Raw genomic sequence first — 18,229 nt, forward strand, 5'->3', positions numbered from 1 at the left:
CTATTTCATTCTTCAGTGTTTCATAGTTCTCCCTGTAGAGGTCTTTTACTTCCTTAGTTAAATATATTCCTAGGTACTTTATGTTCTTTATTGCTATTTTGAAGGGAATTGAGTCTTTGATTTGGTTCTCACTTGTACTGTTGTTGGCGTATATGAATGCCTCTGATTTCTGTGTATTGATTTTGTATCCTGAGACTTTACCAAATTCATTTATCAGTTCAAGGAGTCTCTTGGTTGAATCCTTGGGGTTTTCTAGGTATAATATCATGTCATTAGCAAAGAGTGAGAGTTTTATCTCTTCTGCTCCCATTTGGACGCCCTTAATTCTGTTCTCTTGTCTGATTGTTGTAGCAAGGATTTGCAGCACTATGTTGAATAGAAGTGGATATAGTAGGCAACCTTGTCTTGTTCCAGTTCTAAGTAGGAATGCTTTCAATTTTTCCCTATTCAGTATGATATTGGCTGTGGGTTTGTCATATATGGCTTGTATCATTTTTAAGATCTGTTTGATCTTCTCTGTTCTTGAGGCTTTCCAATGTGTTTTGTAGTTCCCTGAATTGATTCTTCATTTCCAGGAGTTGGGTTAATCTTTTCTCCATTGTTTCAGTTTCTTTTGTGAATTTTTGTTCCAGGTCCTGGAATCTTTTTGTGTTTTCTTTGTGTTGGTTATCCAGTTGTTCTTGAAAGTTGTTCACTTTTCTTATGATCCAAGATCGAAATTCCTCTTCTGTCATTTTAGTGGTCTGATTTTGGTTGGTGTCCGTTTCTTAGGGGCTGGTGCTCCTCTTTGGGGGGTGTGCTTTCCATTTGGTTCTTCATATTTCCAGAGTTCCTTTTCTGATTTTTTCCCATCTGGATCAGTTGTTGGTTCTTGCCTTTAGGTTTTCATTTGGGTATTGACACGCTCTGTTTAGTCTCTGAGCTGGTAGATGGTGTTTGTTTGTGAGATTCGACCACACCCTGTATGATGAGTCAGTAGGTGACGTAAAAGGGTGTGCAGAATGTCCTCTCTGTCAGTAGGTGGCGCTTGCTGGGAGGAGCAGGCTATACTGGTGTTTTTGGGGTCTTGTATCTAGTTCTTGTTCCTCTGGAGAGGCACTGTAGTTCCTCAGGTGGTGGGTGGGGCCCTGGGACTTCCAGGTGTGTTTTTATTCTCCCCATCAGTGAGGGCTGGTCTGGGAGTGAGTCTGGGCAGAGCTTGGTTTGGTAAGCCTGTCCTCAGGCACCACCAATGCTGTTAGCAGGGGTCAAAGTTCTGTTTTCTGCTTCTGGGAAAAAGCTTTCAAGGAGGTGCTGGAATGCTCCCACTCAGCCTGCATCTGGGGGGTGGGGCCATCTGAGATCCCCATTCTGGAGCAGGCCTCATTCCTTTGCAGCCTCCCCATTCCGCGGCTACTCCTAGTCCTATGTCAGCAGGGCAGACCTCACGCCTCCGGGCCTCCCTTGTCTGTGATGACGGCTGGGAGGTTTCCTGCGCAGGTTTGCCGCCTGGGCTGGGCGCACGGCCCCTTCTTGGGAGAAGGGTTGCCCTCAAGTATGCTGATCTGCCCCTGAAGGCATACAACCATCAGTAGGCTGTTCACGTATATCCCTTCTGTGCCCCGGGCAGTGCGAGACCTGGGTGCACGGGATCTGGTCTGTAAGTCTGACCTCTGGGCCCCGGAGTTCAATCCCTAACCTTACCAGGGAGAGTGGTGCCAGTCGCAATTCACCCACTGGAGCCCAAGCTTGGTTGATGTCTCTCAGCCTCAGAGTCGGCACCATTCTCCTGGAATCACCAGGCAGGCAGCACCTGGGAGGGCTGGCGGGTAGGGAGCTCACCGTCTAAGTTCCCCTCAGTCAGCTGTAGGGCCCCAAAAGGGAAGGTCCTGTTCCCTGGAGGTTCCTCTGGATGGGCTATATTGTCTCTCTTGGCAGCCGCGGATAGGGGCAGGGGAGAGGCTAATGGAACATTATAGCGCCTGCCGGGCAACTCGGGTCTGTGCACAGGGAGGTGCCCCGAGAGAGTTGGGAGCCTGGTGCTGCGTCTGCTCCAGGCTCACCTCTTACTGGCAGTGGCTGTCTCTGGGCTGGTGTCCGCAGATCTCTTCAGCTGCTGGGGAGCCCACCAGCAGTCCAAGATGCAAAGGAGGGGAGAGTTAACTGCTTCACCTACCCTTGCTGCTTGTGTCCAGGCTACTCAGGAGGTCTCAGCTTCTAGTTCTCCTCCGCAACCTCCTCCCGTGTAGTCTCCCATGGTCTCAGGTACCCCTCCTTCTGACCCTTGGCTGATATATGCTCGTCTGCTTGCTTCTTTTTTCTGATTTCTCCTAGAATCTGTCTTTTCTGCAGAGACACTGTGTCTGACATTGTTCTCGTCTGCCATCTTGCTTCGTTCCCCCCCCCCCATTAGCTTTTGATGATGAATATTCAGTTTTGCACTGTGTTTGGCACTTCATCTTTATCCAACCATTGTGCTGAGTGCTTGCTATTGTCAGAAAGAATCCATTTTTCATCACAAACAATACAGTGCAGAAATGGTTCATCTTTATGTTGTGACAACAAAGAAAGGCAAGCTTCGAGACGATTTCTCTGCTGATGCTCATTTAATTCATGTGGAACCCATCTATCCAGCTTCTTTACCCTGCCAACTTGTTTCAAATGTCCAATGTTGTTGTAATAGTAACATCAAACCTTGCTGCTAATTCACAGGTAGGTTGAGATGGATTTGTTTCCACTGCAACTTTCATCTCATCATGATTCACCTTGGTTTCAGGTTGCCCACATGACTTATTTTCAAGATAAAATCACCAGGATGGAACTTCTCCAACCATTGATGTACTATGCATTCATTAGCCACATCCTTCCCAAACACTTCATTGATATTTCAAGTCATCTGCGCTGCGTTGGTTCCACAAGGGAACTCATATTTGAAAATTATATGAATTTTTGACTTATGTTTGGTTTCACAAAAATTGCTTTAAAACAATTTGAAAGAAAATCAGTAGTCAAAAACCATGCATTTGAAAGAATGAGGATGTACCTTCATGATAAAAATAAGATGAGAAATGTCAAAGTGAAAATGTCAGAGATATCAACTATCAAACTTAGTACTTAAGGAAATTGGACATTTCATACTTAATGATCTAGTAATAGATTAAAAAGTTACAATTTATATACTAATTATTAGTCTGATTCTAAAGTTTATATGGGAAAATAAGAATTACCAGGAAAACTCTTAAAAAGAAGAACAATACAGACCCACTGTATTTTAAAACAATTATAAAGCCCCAACAATTAGCATTTGAATAAGTTGAGAAACAGACTCACATATACAGAGGAATTTAATATTTGTTAAAGGAAGTATCTTTAATCCATGGAAAAGAAATAGAATTTTAAATAAATAGTCTTTTTTTTTTTTTTTCAGCATTGAAGATCAGAAAAATAAATAAATAGTCTTGAGACAACTGCATCGCTATTTGGAAAAGTGTATTTGTGCAACAAATTAAAACTCATAACATATACCAGGGTAAACTATACCTGAGCCAAAGGTTCAAGTATAAAAAATAAGACAAACACACCTCAAGTATCCAATAATAGGTAGCTGGTTGAATAAATTGTGTTATATGGACATATTGAAATATTATGTAGCTGCAATCAAGAAAATTCACTGTAACCATGTAGAGTGATCTCCAGGATATATTGTAAAGAGAATAAAATAAGACCCAGGATAATATTTTAGTATGCTAGTTTTTGTCCTTCCTCCTTCCCTCTCCTCTTCTCTTCTGTCTTCCCTACCAACTTCCCTTCCCTCTTCCCCTTCCTTATTCTTTTTTTTCCTTTCTTTTCTTTTCAAGAAATGATGATATGTTGCCCAGGCTGGATTTAAACTCCTAGGCTCAAGTGATTCTCCTACCTCAGCCTCCCAGGTAGCTGGGACTACAGGTGCTGGCTTGCCATCGTACCTGGCAGTATGCTATCTTTTGTTAAAAAGAGGTAGAAATATTATTGTTTATACTTGTATTTTCATAAAATAACATCGGAAGGGGGTCAAGAGGGAATGAGGTACTTGTTTACAGAAGTGGGAGTGGCCTTTCTAAGTCGGGATGTTCTTATTTTTGTTTTGATTTTTAAGGCATGTGATTGTACCATTTAGAAAAATCATTTAAACTTTTTTCCAGGTTGACATGAATTCATCTGCAAGTTCTGTTTATCATTTAAGGAAGAAGTAATTCTAAACTTAAACTTCCCCAGATAATAGAAAAAGAAGGACCATTGCCCTGCTCACTTTATAAGGCTAGAATAACCTTGATTCTAAAACCTGACAGGATATTGAGTGAAGGAAGTAACATAGCAAAGAATGCATATGATAGGATTTTATCACAAAAGTCAAGATAATGGTTGGAAAGGTGGGGGTTGCGATCGGGAAGGAATATAGGGAAGGGTTCTATGTTGTTGCAGTGTTCTATTTCTTGATATGGGTTTCATTGTTCATTTTATAATTTTGTTTAACTCTACATTTGCCTTGTAGTTTTATGTATGTTCTAATCAATTATAAATGCTATAAAATAATTTTAAAAGGAATCCTTAATAATCATGGAACATATATTTGTCTAACAAATTAGCTTTAAAACTTATATAGTAACACCTTATGGAACTTAGGTAGGGGAATTTGAGAATTTTGAACAGTTTAAGATTAGAACTTTTAACACTTGCATCTCAGAAATTAGTAAGTCAAGCAAGTAAAATAAATCAAGACATACACATGTTCATTTTTGAAGTGAAAGCTTTAAATGGCACGTTATTCTATTCCAATTTAAAACAATTGGTAAAGTAGTGATTTTTAAAACCAGCAAAAGCTTATTTCTCCCAATCTGGTTTCACCAAGGGATTAGAGGTCTGTAAGTCATTCATTCATATCTGTATTTAGTAGGGATCACCCCATTTTGTTTTGAGCTAATCTATTGGGATATGTAGTCTACAATTAGCACAGTAATTCTAGCATATGTTAGAATTGTTCATTCACATCATCAGCCCAGGTACATTGCAAATAAAGTTTCTATTTAAAAAATCATGTTAGAACAGAGAGAGGGTATGTAAGACTGGAAGACTCAACAGATTTAGGGACTCCAGGAGAAAGTGGTTTTCGTCATTTAAAGGGCTGCCCACTATCTCTCCTTTTAACTTATTCCAAATCTAGAAAGTAACTACTTGCTAAGAGGTATTGATTATATATGGGAATTTAAATCCTCCTTGTTAGGATTCTACTTGCCATTCCTTTGGAAAACCTGAAGTCAAACCTTTTAGGTTCTCACTGAGTTCTGCTTTTTGGAGATGTTCTGCTCTGGAGGTAGGTTGTAGTAGGAGTTGCAGCAGCAGGTTATTACGTAGGATACTGGTCTATCTGAAAGCCCTTATTAGGAAATTTAAAGGGCTCACTTTGCCTTGTCAGCAACTCAAGAGGTAGACAGCATTTAGAGTTATTTTCTGTGTAAGAGAGTGCTGTCTAACCGAGAGTAAATAATTCAAATAGTAACCCCGGGGTTTGTTCTAGTCCAGTCTTTTAGCTGCTGAAGCGCATTAGCCATTGTCTAAACTTTTGAATGTTATCTGACCTAAAAGAATAAAAGGAATTCCTACTTCCATACCCACCTTAATTTAACTTGCCATATTTAAGAAAAAACTTCTGCAGGATTGGTTGGATAGGCTGCAGCAGGCTAAAACTTTTTCTTATACCAATTAGTATGTGAGATTTTAACTATCTCTGATTTGATTTCACAGTAGCCCTTTCTCAGACAAGTTGAAGTAGGATTTGTCACCCCACTCAGTTTTCTAAAAGTTGATAGACAGTCAGTGGAAGATGGCATTCTTCACTCTCCAGCCCAGGATGCAGGTGGTTTGGCCACTCCTCATTTGTTTCATGTTGGACACTTCAGAATTGGGCTGCAGGAAATCTGCATATATAGAGAAGGCTCCATCTACTGGGCCATTCTTTTAAAAATCAGCCATGATCTCCCACTGGAAAAGACACTGTAGAAACTTGTAGTGCTTGTCATCTTTGTAGGAAGGAGCATAGCCAAACTCACAAGTCTTTCGGTACTTGAGAGTATTACTCTACTTACATCACATGGGGGTGGAGATCCATTGCAATGGTGCTTATATGGAGGGATTGAATGAGGTCTGCAGCCTACATGGAAGGCTGAGAGAGAACATGCCTTTCTCTCCAGAAATTCTAGGCTTCAGAGAGAAAACTCCCATATAGCTTTCCCTGTAGGTAGGTAAGCAGGTTTTCAGAAGACATCTCCATGTTGGTATTCCTGTTGGTATAAATACAGACTTGGTTTCCATAGCCCCAATGTCCAGGAAGAGCCATAGGAACTCCGTTGATGATATCTTTTTTTTTAACTTTTTTTTTAATTTCAGCATATTATGAGAGTACAAATGTTTAGGTTACGTATATTGCCCTTGCCCCACCTGAGTCAGAGCTTTAAGCCTGTCCATCCCTGAGACGGTGCATATTGTATCCATTAGGTATGTATATACCCATGAATGTTGTTTCTGTATGTACACTTAGGTGTTGATCAGTGAAACCAATTTGATGGTGAATACATGTGGGTATTGTTTTTCCATTCTTAGGATACTTAGTAGAATGGGCTCCACCTTTATCCAGGATAATACAAGAGGTGCTATATCATCATTGTTTTTTGTGGCTGAATAGAACTCCATGGTATACATATGTCTCATTTTATTAATTCACACTGGATTGATGAGCACTTGGTTGTTTCCACATCTTTACAATTGCGAATTGTGCTGCTATAAACATTTGAGTGCAGATGTCTTTATAGAATGTTTTTTGTTCTTTTAGGTAGATGCCCAGTAATGGGATTGCTGGATCGAATGGAACATCTACTTGTATCTCTTGGAGGTATCTCCATATTGCTTTCCACAGAGGTTGCACTAGTATGCAGTCCCACCAGCAGTGTATGAGTGTTCCTGTTTCCCTTCATCCACACCAACATTTATTATTTTGGGACTTTTTGATAAAGGCCATTCTCACTGGGGATAAGTGATATCTCATTATGGTTTTGATTTATATTTCCCTGATCATTAGAGGTGTTGAGCATTTTTTCATATGTTTGTTAGCCATTAGTGTTTCTTCTTTTTTATTTCTCTCTCTTTTTTTTTTTTTAGTCTATCTTCTTTTGAAAAGTTTCTGTTCATGTCCTTTGCCCACTTTTTGATAGGGTTGATTTTTTTTCTTGCTCATTTTCCCAAGTTCTATATAGATTCTAGTTATCAATTCTTTATTGGATGTGTAACATGTGAATATTTTCTCCCATTCTGTAGGTTGTCTGTTTGCTCTCATGATAGTTTCCGTGGCTGTGCAGAAGCTTTTTAATTGGATCAGGTCCCATTTATTTATTTTTGTTGCTGCTGTGATTGCCTTTGGGGTCTTCTTCATAAATTGTCTAGGCCAATGTCTATAAGAGTTTTTCCAACATTTTCTTCTAGCATTCTTACAGTTTCATGGTTTAGGTTTAAGTCTGTTATCCACTCTGAGTTGATTTTTGTGAGATGTGAAAGGTGTGGTTCCTGTTTCAGTCTTGTACATGTGGCTATCCAGTTTTCCCAGCGCCATTTATTGAATAGGGATTCTTTTCCCCAGTATATATTTTTGTCTGCTTTGTCAAAGATTAGATGGCCATATGAGGATGGTTTTATATCTGGGTTCTCAGTTCTTTTCCATTGGTCTATGTCTCTGTTCCTGTGCCAATACCATTCTGTTTTAGTTACTATAGCCTTGCAGTATAGCTTGAAGTCTGGCAAATTGATACCTTCCAATATGTTCTTTTTGCTTAAGATTGCTTTTTCTATATGGGGTCTTCTCTGGTTCCATATGAAACATAGAATTATTTTTTCTAGATCTGTGGAAAATGATGTTGGTATTTTAATAGGGATTGCATTGAATCTGTAGATCACTTTGGGTAGTATAGACATTTTAACAATGTTGATTCTGCTGACCCATGAACTTGGTATGGTTTTCCATGTGTTTATGTCCTCTGCTATTTCCTTCCTCAGTGTTTCATAGTTCTTCCTGTAGAGGTAGAAAATGAAGTGATGAAATATAAGAAAAAAAGGATAGCGTGCAGATAGGATAAATAAAAAAAACATAAATATACTCAAATATTTGAGTAGTTATATAAAATATAAACTGAATAAATAATCCAAGTTAAAGAAAAAGATTGTTCACCTAGATAAACAGAGCTCAGGAATATCTGCTCTAAAGATACATTTTCAATATAAGAATATACAAAAGTTACAAGTTAAATGTTGGAAATACATATATCATGTAAACATTAAATTAAAACAAACTGATATGGCCATTCTAAACTCAAAGTAGATTTTAGGTCAAGAAGCATTTCTCCGTCTAATCCCATATAAAGAATGAAGTGCTGTGTTCTAACCGATTTCCTACATCAGGAAAACATACACATTCCCATTGGGCAGTTTTTACTCACAATACTTCTGACACTAAATGTGTGTGTGTGTTTTTCCCCCTCACTTCAATCAGTTCTCCAACTTTCTAGATACTAACTGGGTGTCCAACAATTCAGTTGAATTTGGAACACTATCTGAGATTCTGTAAGTTAAAGAGCTCAGTTCCATAAGACTGCCCCCATTTCCAACACCAATTTCAAGTAACTGGCTGTACTTCTGACTGGCTGAGGGTTTCCATGACCCCCTCCTCCAGTTTGATAATTTGCTAACATGACTTACAGAACTCAGAAAGGTACTTTATTTACTATTACTGGTTTCATAAAGGATACAACTTGGGAACAGCCACATGAAGGACACATGGGGCAAGGTATGAGGGGAAGGGATGTGGAGCTCCCATGCCCTCTCTCTTAGCCCCTCATTGTGTTCACCAACCTGGAAACTTCCTGATGAACCCTGTTATTTAGGGGTTTTAATGGTGGTTTTGTTGTGTAGGCATGTTGGCCACTGATTATTAACTCAATATTTAGCCTCTTTCCTCTTCCCTGGAGGTTGTGGGATAGGCCTAAGTTCCAAGCTTCTAATCCAGGTTTGGTGACCAGCCCCCATCGTGAAGCTATTTAAGGGCCACCAGTTATCTCATTAACATAGAAAAAACATTCTCATGACTCTGTGGATTCCGGGGATTTTAGGAGCTTTGTGCCAGGGACCAGGGACAAAGACCATTACTTATTTTTTATTATACTATACCCATTATAACTTTGTATTATCTCATTAATAGCTTTTAAGTACTATATATAGATTAAAAATGGACAGAGTAAAATGGTAGACATATTAATTTCATAGTGGGAGATTTTAACACACTTGTTTTAATAGCTAATAGAACAAGTAGACAAAAATCAGTAAAGAATAAAGATGTGATCAACAATGAACAAATGCAACATAATTGATACAGAACATCATACTCAACAACTAATGAATACTCATTTCTTGTCTAGTACACATGGAACATGTGAAGTTCTTTTTTGCTTTCATGTTTCTCTTTAGACTAATGAAAATAATACTTATTAATCCTGTCATGTTTCATGCCCTTGATGAGAGTCAGTCTAATCAGCAAGAGGGATAGATAGGTACATGGCATTGATACCTACTTCTGTAATTTTGGGACTTTTCCCCCCAATTTTATTTCTATTTATAGGTAGTAAAATTGGGGTAGTTTTATAAACATTAATATCTGATGAGCTTTTATACCCAAATATTATCTTTTTCCCATGTATTAAAATATTTCTTTATAAATCTTTTTTTTTTTTTGAGACAGTCTCACTCTGTTGCCCAGGCTAGAGTGCTGTGGCGTCAGCCTAGCTCATAGCAATCTCAAACTCCTGTGCTCAAACAATCCTTCTGCCTCAGCCTCCCAAGTAGCTGGGATTACAGGCATGTGCCACCATGCCCGGCTAATTTTTTCTATATATATTTAGTTGTCCAGTTAATTTCTTTCTATTTTTGGTAGAGACGGGATCTTGCTCTTGCTCAGGCTGGTCTTGAACTCCTGAGCTCAGGCAGTCCTCCTGCCTTGGCCTCTCAGAGTGCTAGGATTACAGCCATGAGCTACTGGGCCTGCCCCCTATTTTCTCCATATTATAAATGTTCTCTAAAGCATTTTTGTACCCAATGCTTTCACTGGATTTCAAATGATTTTTTTAAGAATAAATTTCTAGAAGAGGACTTGCTGGGTGAAAAGACATAGAAAAGGTTTTATAATTCCAGATTAGTTTTCTCATCTGGAATTATATAACTCAAGAAGTAATGTTATCTGTGGCTATTTTTCTTTATACATTAATTTTGTAAATTTTTGATAACTTATTCTGTTAGAATCAAGAGGTTTTTTTTCCCTTTTAAGTGCTTTTCTTTTTATTCAGGGTATAGTGAGTGATTTTGTTACTGGAATATAGTGGTTTTCTTGGTGAAAAATGAGGATTGAAAGATCATTTGAGCAAAGCAGTGAATGACTTGATATGCTATACTAAGGAACTTTATTCTGTAGAAATGGGAGTCCTATAAAAAGCAGAATATAAAAAACCCCATAAAGTAAATGAAAACAAAAATATTAAAAAAATTTTTTTTAAAGAAAAGACAAAACAAATAAGCAGAGTACAGGTGCTCATCGACTTACGATGATGGGGTTATATCGTGATGAATCCATTGTAAGTTGAAAATACCTTAAACACTTTTCGGACTGCACATAAATCTCTAAGACAAACGCCAGGGACCGCATGTTTTTGGGCAAACTGCATGTTATTTAAATCATCATAACTGCAGATCATAATGTACTTTAGGTATTGTTTTTCAATAATTATAACATTTTATTTACAAAAACAATTAAACAACTAATTAAATAATTAAATTTCCTAGTACTTTTTAAACATATGGTACTGCATAAAACATTTTCCTGTATGAAGAGGGACCAAACAAAATTTACATAAGTATCTAGATTCGCTCCTTTTTCCATGGGTGGCACAAACTCTGCAGGCTCTCATAGGAAATTGTTTCTTTCCACTCGCTGGAATACACATATAGGTTCATGCTGCTTCGTATCACCTGACAACCTTTTGGGTGGATCTTTACAAAGTGTTCTCCTTGCACTCCCAGGGGAAGGGCTGGACAGATTTGTCTCTGGTTCCGGACAGCCTTCATTATTGTCATCCCTTATCCAGTCTCGCCACCCATAGCAGAAACTGTTTATACTTCATTTTTGCCTGTGGATTGAGAATGTTGTACACTCTAAATGAATTGAAAAGTCCACAGTTTATAAGGTATAGCACTACTTTTTTGTCCATTTCATCATTTTCCTTAGAATGGAACAACACAAAAGGAATTGATCCACATGGTCAACGCCTTTCATGTGGGCATTGTGTTCCTTGATGCAGGCAGGTTTTACGATATTCTCTCCCGTTTTTCTATTTATTTTTCCTGTTGTCGAGACAGAAGTGTCATGGATCGTTGATATTATTCGGACAACCACTTGCCTTTCCATGCTAGGAGAAGAATATCGCCTTTTCTGGAAAATATTATGTTACCTTTCTTCATTCTTGATGTTTTCATTTGCAAGTTTGGTGGTAAACCTCTTCTCTTCCTAATGGACAAGACAGTGTGTTGACATCTAAGGTCCATAACAGATGGCACGCGAAACGCGAGAGAACTCAATGGTGTGCCAAACACAAGAAAACTCGTGAGCGGTCCAAAAGGTGTTAAGTCAAAAATGCATTTAACACACCTAACCATCATAACTTAGTCTAGCCTACATTCAGCATGCTCAGAACACTTACATTAGTCTACAGTTGGGCAAAATCATTTGGCAACACAGTACACTAGAGTATGGGTTGTTTACCTTCATGATCTCATGGCTGACTGGGAGCTGTGCCTCCCTGTACCTGCTTAGCATCTCAAAAGAGTATCATACCATTTTCTATTAAATGCTTATTGTTTTCACACCATCTGTAAAGTCAAAAAATTGTAAGTCAAACCATTGTAAGTTGGGGCCTATCTGTAGCAGTATGATTAGAACTCTTCTAGGAAGATAGTATTGGTGAAGTGTTGAGGAAGGATTGGATAGAGAAGAGGACAAAGGGATGGAGGTTCTGGATTTCTCACTCTGTGGCCCACATATCTCACAGTCACCAACTTTTATGTTCTTAGTATTTGTTGAATTTCCTCTTCTCTTCCTTAGATCCTTTCACCTCAACTAGTGCTATAACTTTCTAGTTTCTTTCCTTGCTTCAAAACCGATGTCTATAGAGCTGCTGGAGTGATGTAGCTAAAACCATCTATGAAGAGTGGTTCTCTATTTATATTTTTAAGGTTCTAGTTTATAAACATGACATGTAAGCTTCTCTACTATTTGGACCCTTTAGCACCATTTCTTTCTACTCTCTGCTATGTTCCTTGTGTTCTTAGGAAAGAAAACTGCTTCTTATCTCTTCATATAATCACCCCTTGCCCCTCCATACTGTTTCTTCTGTGCCTTGCTTATGCTGTCCAGTTCTCCAAATATCCTTCTCCCCAAATCACATCTGCTTCAGTCCCCCTTTTCTGGGGTTCAGTGTGTAAGACTCAGGTGTCAGTCACCTCTGCTAAGATACTTAACATACATCTTCACATATTATATACACCTCCCTCCTTCACTCTAACTTTTAGGCTTAGGAATCTTTGTTCTTTGCTTTTTATGGGACCTTGTTTTTATCTCTTCTTTCCATATAGTACTATTGTCCATGTACTACTGTTTAGGTATGCTTTTCCACACTGGACTGTGAGATTTTTGAAGGCAAAAACTATCTTATTCAACTTTGTATTCTCAGCAGTTAACATAACACCTGGCATATAGTAAAGTGGTAAAAAAAGAAGCTTGTTATCATTTTTCAGATGGAATAATGAAGGCTTGAACTAGGCCAGTGGTAGTGAGAAAGGAAGGTCAGTGGGAGAAACAGATTGGAAAAAGTTGCTTTAGATGTCATTGATGCATTAAAGGTAGAATTCATAGATTATTGATGTTTGCAATTTGAATGAGTGAGTTTGGTGTATAGGTTTTTTACTTAATTTGCTGAACATTCTAGAGAGATGACTAGTAGGCAACTAGGGTCTGGATATTAAGAGATAAAGATATATAGGAGTCATCAGCATAGAGGTATTAACTGAGGCTCTTGGAGTAGATAATGCAAATCAGAAAGAAGAGAAGTAAAATAGGTAGGGTAGGGATCTGTGGGAAACACTGTTTAACAAGTTACAGAAAAAAAATCTAGGGAGGAAGTATATTGATTGTCAGCAGTGTCCAGTAATGAAGAGAGGTTAAAACAGATGAGAATTGAGAACAATGTATTTTATTTGGAAATTAGAAAGTCATTATTGATCTTTGAGAGAATAATTTCAGTCCAGTAGAGTGAAATAGGAACTAGACTGAAATAGGTGATTGGAAGAGGTGGAGAAGCAAATAAATGATGAGCAAGTGGTAAAAGCAAGCATATACTACTCTTTCAAAATGTGCTTTATGGAGATATGTATTGTAAGGAAGGGATGTGCTATCAATTCCTTGAGTGGAAGATAGGATGTTGTAAAGTTTTCATTTTAATTTTTTGTTTTGGATGGGGGTGGTCTTAGAAATTGATATCCAGGAACCAGGAGAAAGGGGATTGAAGGCAAGAAAGAAATCTTGAATAAGAGCAAGAAGGGAAGGAAGGGAGAGTCTGGGATCAGGATCTCAAATGACAGTTAGCCTTGAAGTAGTAGGGATACCTCTTCTTGGGTTCAGAAGGAAACGAGGTAAGGATAAGTGGAAATGCAGAAACATTTAAAGATGGCATAAGGAAGGGACTGTGAAGGATCTGTTATCTATGTAGTGGGCCACCAGGCCATTAATTGCAGGGTGAAGGGTGGATGGAACTGGTGTGGGATAGATGATGTGGCAGGTTGGCCCAGGGCATTTTAGAAGATTGATAAAGACCTGTTGAGAATGACAGAATTAATGGTAGGACGGTAGGTAGATTTGAGGGCTCAGCTGAAGATTGAGCTATGGACAAAAAAGAAGCAATAATAAAAATACTTAAAGAAAAAAAATATATATATATTTCATAAAAGAGACTGACAAAAAGGACAGAGAATTGGAAATTTCTTGCAGTTACTCATTAGGATGAGTGAGGACATCCTAATTTAACTTAAGGACAGCCAAATTTGCTATTCAATCTTAGTGCTTGGAGGAATTGAAGAATGAGGCCTGTGGAGCTGGTGGCAGCAGATAGTGGTCCAGTAGTCAGACGACTAGGAATAATTCCTGCCTGGTCACAGGTAAATGTGATTTAGACTCTGGGATCCAGTCATATTACTTAATGCATGACTGATAATATTTGAGATTTAGTGTGAGAGGTGTCTTTTTTTGGTATGTTCTTGCTCTATATGTATATTGATTAAAGTATGTAAAATGAAAGCAACAAACAGATTGCTGATAATTTCCTCTTTTACTTTAGGACAGAGTTAATTTTATATAGAAACACAGGATTGGCTGAGATATGAGCTTTACTTCGTATTCATTCCTGATTAAAATATCTCTCCTGGGCTTACATACCCTGTAGTTTTTTATCAACTAATAGGTTTAGAAATGCAAAGACCCTAAAGAGATAATTGCTTCTTCCAAGTTATTTTGTCTTCTACCAGGAATTTGTAATTAGGTATATAGGCCCAGTAGATAGGCTCACCTCTGGCATGGATATCTGACAGGAGCATTCTATCAGTTATGCTTTTTCTTAAAAAGAAAACAAAACCATGAAAATGAAAGCATAATTTATGTAATTCCTACAAGAAATGCATAAATCATGGGAAACAGTGAGCAAGATTTAATTGAAATTCAGCAGCTCTATAAGTTAAGAACCTTCTCTCTACAACTCAATTGTTGTCAGTTACTGCTTAACTTAACGCTGGGTTTTCCTTTTTGCTTTCAGGAAAACCTTTAACTTACGCCCTGGGTGTTGCCTGTCCACAGTTTCCTGGTGGCTCACCGCTTCTGCCTGCTCCAGCCTTGCTCCGGCAGCTTCAAGGCTTCTGGGCTTCAGAGCTTGTTGTGAAAGCTTGCTGCTTTGGCCTGCTACCCCTGCTTCAGGTGTCAAAAGCTTTTAATTAGCTTGCTTCCTCTAATTACTATAACTAGGCCCTTATGTGTCTGCATAATATAGGGTCTGAAAGGAGAATTACCTTTAGCCTTTCATTCTTCTTTAAAATCACTTTTACTCTGGCTCTCCTGGAATGCATGGGAGAGTAAAAGAAGTTTGAAGTTACATTGCATGATTCACCTTTGATGGTGCTAGTCTTCAGTCCATAGGGGCACACTGATGTCAGCATACTGTATTTCTATAGCCAGTGTCTGTTCTGATTGGTTGATGCCTATGTGGTACCAATTTTAAAATATTTTGACTATTGCTGGTATATATATATATATGCCTTCATAGAGAAGATATTGCTAGCTGTCAGTAAATTCTTTGTAGTGTTTTTAGTTTGCTTGTTAAAGAGACTTAGTATTTTTTCACTTTTAATAAATATTTTGAACACACATTATCACAGAACAATTTTTAAAAACACACAAAAACTGTGATTTCTACCCAATATTACACATGTAATTATCACCACTAACATATCAGTAGGTATCAAAATTATAGGTATGATGAATGGAAAGAACTCTCAGGACCTGTAGAACTCTTCAGTACTTGTAATAGTAAACTACACCAGCTCTGTAATCAGATAGGCAGGGTACATATCCTGGTTCTATTACTTATTAATGTGTGACTATGAGTAAGATGTTTAACTTCTCCAAACGTTAGTTTACTAATTTCTCAAGTGGGGATTGTAGAACCTACTTTAGATTTTTGTAAGGATTAAATGAGGTAGTATATGGAATGTGCTTTTAGTCCAGTGCCAGGCACAGAGTAAGCTTTCTATAAATAAGAGTTATATTTTGTTATTTTATTGTTAATCATAAATGATGGTAGGTGTTATATAGAGGAGATAAAAAGGAAACAAAGGCATGAACATGTAAGTAGTGATCAGCCACAGACAAAAGGTAATAAAGGATAAGTTGTGAAGTTGAGACTTTGAAAGCCTGTTAAGAGAGCAGAATGAGCTGGGATAATCTGATACACACTTAATAAATCACAAAATATACAATTGTATGCTTTGATCATAATGCCTTGTTTTGGAGTTTGAATATAAGTTTAGTATTATACTTGAAGCTGAGAATATTGACACCATACAACTTTCCATATATATACACCCACATAGATTATACATCATCCGTCATTTGTTCAATAAGTATTTATGGAATACCTATTGATTCCCAAGCACTAGGCATATACTAGTGAATAAATAAGAAGAAAAATCCCTGACCTCATAGATTTTGTTTATTTTTACAGCAAAGAACCTGCATCAAATCATATAGTGTATATTTTAGTGAATTAAGCAAATAATAAACAAAATGCATAAACAAATATACAGTTTATTAAATAATGATAAGAAGGGGAAAATGAAACAAAGAATGGGAAGGAGCAGAGTGACATTTCAGTGAGGGAATGAGAGAGCAAGCTGTGTGACTCCATGAAGGTAGAGTATTCCAGGCCCGGGGAACAGCAAGTGCAAAAGGCCCTGAGTTAGGATTGAACAAGGTGACCATTATGGCTGGAGCAGAGTGAACCAGGGGGAAATTATTAACAGCATGAGTTCAGGGAGTTTAGAGGGCCGGAACATGTTGGCCTTACAGACTGTAGTAAGGACTTTGACTTCAGCTGGAGAGAGGTGGGAAACCATCGTAAGTTTTGGAGCAGAATAGTGTCATGATCTCAGCCATGTTTCAACAATTACTGCGGCTGCAGCATTGAGAATAGATTGGTCATAGAAGTAGAGAGGTCAGGTAGGACAATCCAGGAAAAATATAATGGTAGCTTGGAATGGGTCGGAACACAGGTGGTTTGGTGAATTCTGGATACACTGTAGTAGAGTAGATTTACAGACCTCTGTGGTAACTGTTTCTTGGGTATTGAGATCCTATTTGGTGTGATCATTCTTAAATTATAGATTATAGGTACAAATGATGATACTTACATTGTGTTTAAAAATTGATTTTTATAAATTTGTCATATACTGATTATTTCTGTAGTGTTTGCAGTTTTTCTGATATCATAGTGTTTTTACTATAAAGTCTTTCAGGACATCTCTAAGTGTTCTTAAAAACATTTCTTTGTTCTGTATTAAATTTATAATCATCCAGTTTATATTCAGTGTACTTTTCATTTTGATCAAATTAAATAAGAAAGAACATTTTAACATACTACACTGTTATATTTAATTAGCTATGACTGACCTTACAGTTCTAAAATTATCCTCTTTTCCTTGATTTTCTTCTGGTGATATGAACATGAAAATGATTTGTAGTGTAAAGGAGCTAAGCAAGATCAATTTCATTTTATTTTATTACTTTGTAAGCTTTATATTCTTTTCTCATTATATTATCATTTTGATAATTCAAGAATATTTCACCACACCCCATCTTATTCCAGAAAAGCTTTTAGACAGCTCATGCAACTTACAAGGTAGCTTGTAAGTTTTTTTTGTAATATTTTTTACTCTTCAGTATGTAGCATTCCTCATGACCACACAGATGTGTAGAATGGTTCTCATTTTGGCCCTTATCAGTCACATACTACATACACTACAATACTTCAAAAGTTGGTGGACATTTCATGACCAGAATGAGGTGTGGTATTGCGTCCTTTTCCATTCCATGCTCTAAATTTCACATGTTTCATACAGAAAATGTAGAAAAGCAAGTAGAAATCGTATCACCTAGAAATATATGATATTTCAATATTTTGATACTTATCTTTATCAGTTTAGATATGGCATAGAAATTTATGGTACACATTTTATGTGTATGTATAGGCAGAATATCACAGTGTACAAACTATTAATAAACTTTCATTTAGCATTATACTGTGAACTTTTCTCCATTAAAGTGTGTTCTTTAACAATTTTTTCAAGCATATGAATAAATTTCTGTCATTCTGTGATATGTCATATTTAGTTTTATCATTTAGGATATTTAAGTTCTGATATTTTATTATCAGAAAATAGTGGTTTATTGAAAACCACACTATGGTGAACATTGTGGCTTAGTTTTATTTTTATGTATTTGTATTTAATTGAGGGTATTTCTATCTATAGTTCT

General features: G+C 37.5%; 1 protein-coding gene across 15 annotated transcripts in view; it reads left to right on the forward strand.

Annotated features, from left to right (window-relative positions):
- The window catches only part of CDC42BPA (CDC42 binding protein kinase alpha), a 245,674-nt gene that overhangs the window by 54,433 nt on the left and 173,012 nt on the right, over positions 1-18,229 (forward strand). Inside the window, exon 2 of one of the 15 annotated variants that reach the window (XM_012751196.3) lies at positions 14,961-15,118. The exons of the other annotated variants lie outside the window; for them this stretch is intronic. The gene's annotated coding sequence lies outside the window, so the exon portion shown is untranslated. The remainder of the gene's footprint in view (positions 1-14,960; positions 15,119-18,229) is intronic. 15 annotated transcript variants of the gene reach the window in all.

The sequence above is a fragment of the Microcebus murinus genome, chromosome 19 (genome assembly GCF_040939455.1).
Source record: "Microcebus murinus isolate Inina chromosome 19, M.murinus_Inina_mat1.0, whole genome shotgun sequence".
NCBI classification, from domain to species: domain Eukaryota; kingdom Metazoa; phylum Chordata; class Mammalia; order Primates; family Cheirogaleidae; genus Microcebus; species Microcebus murinus.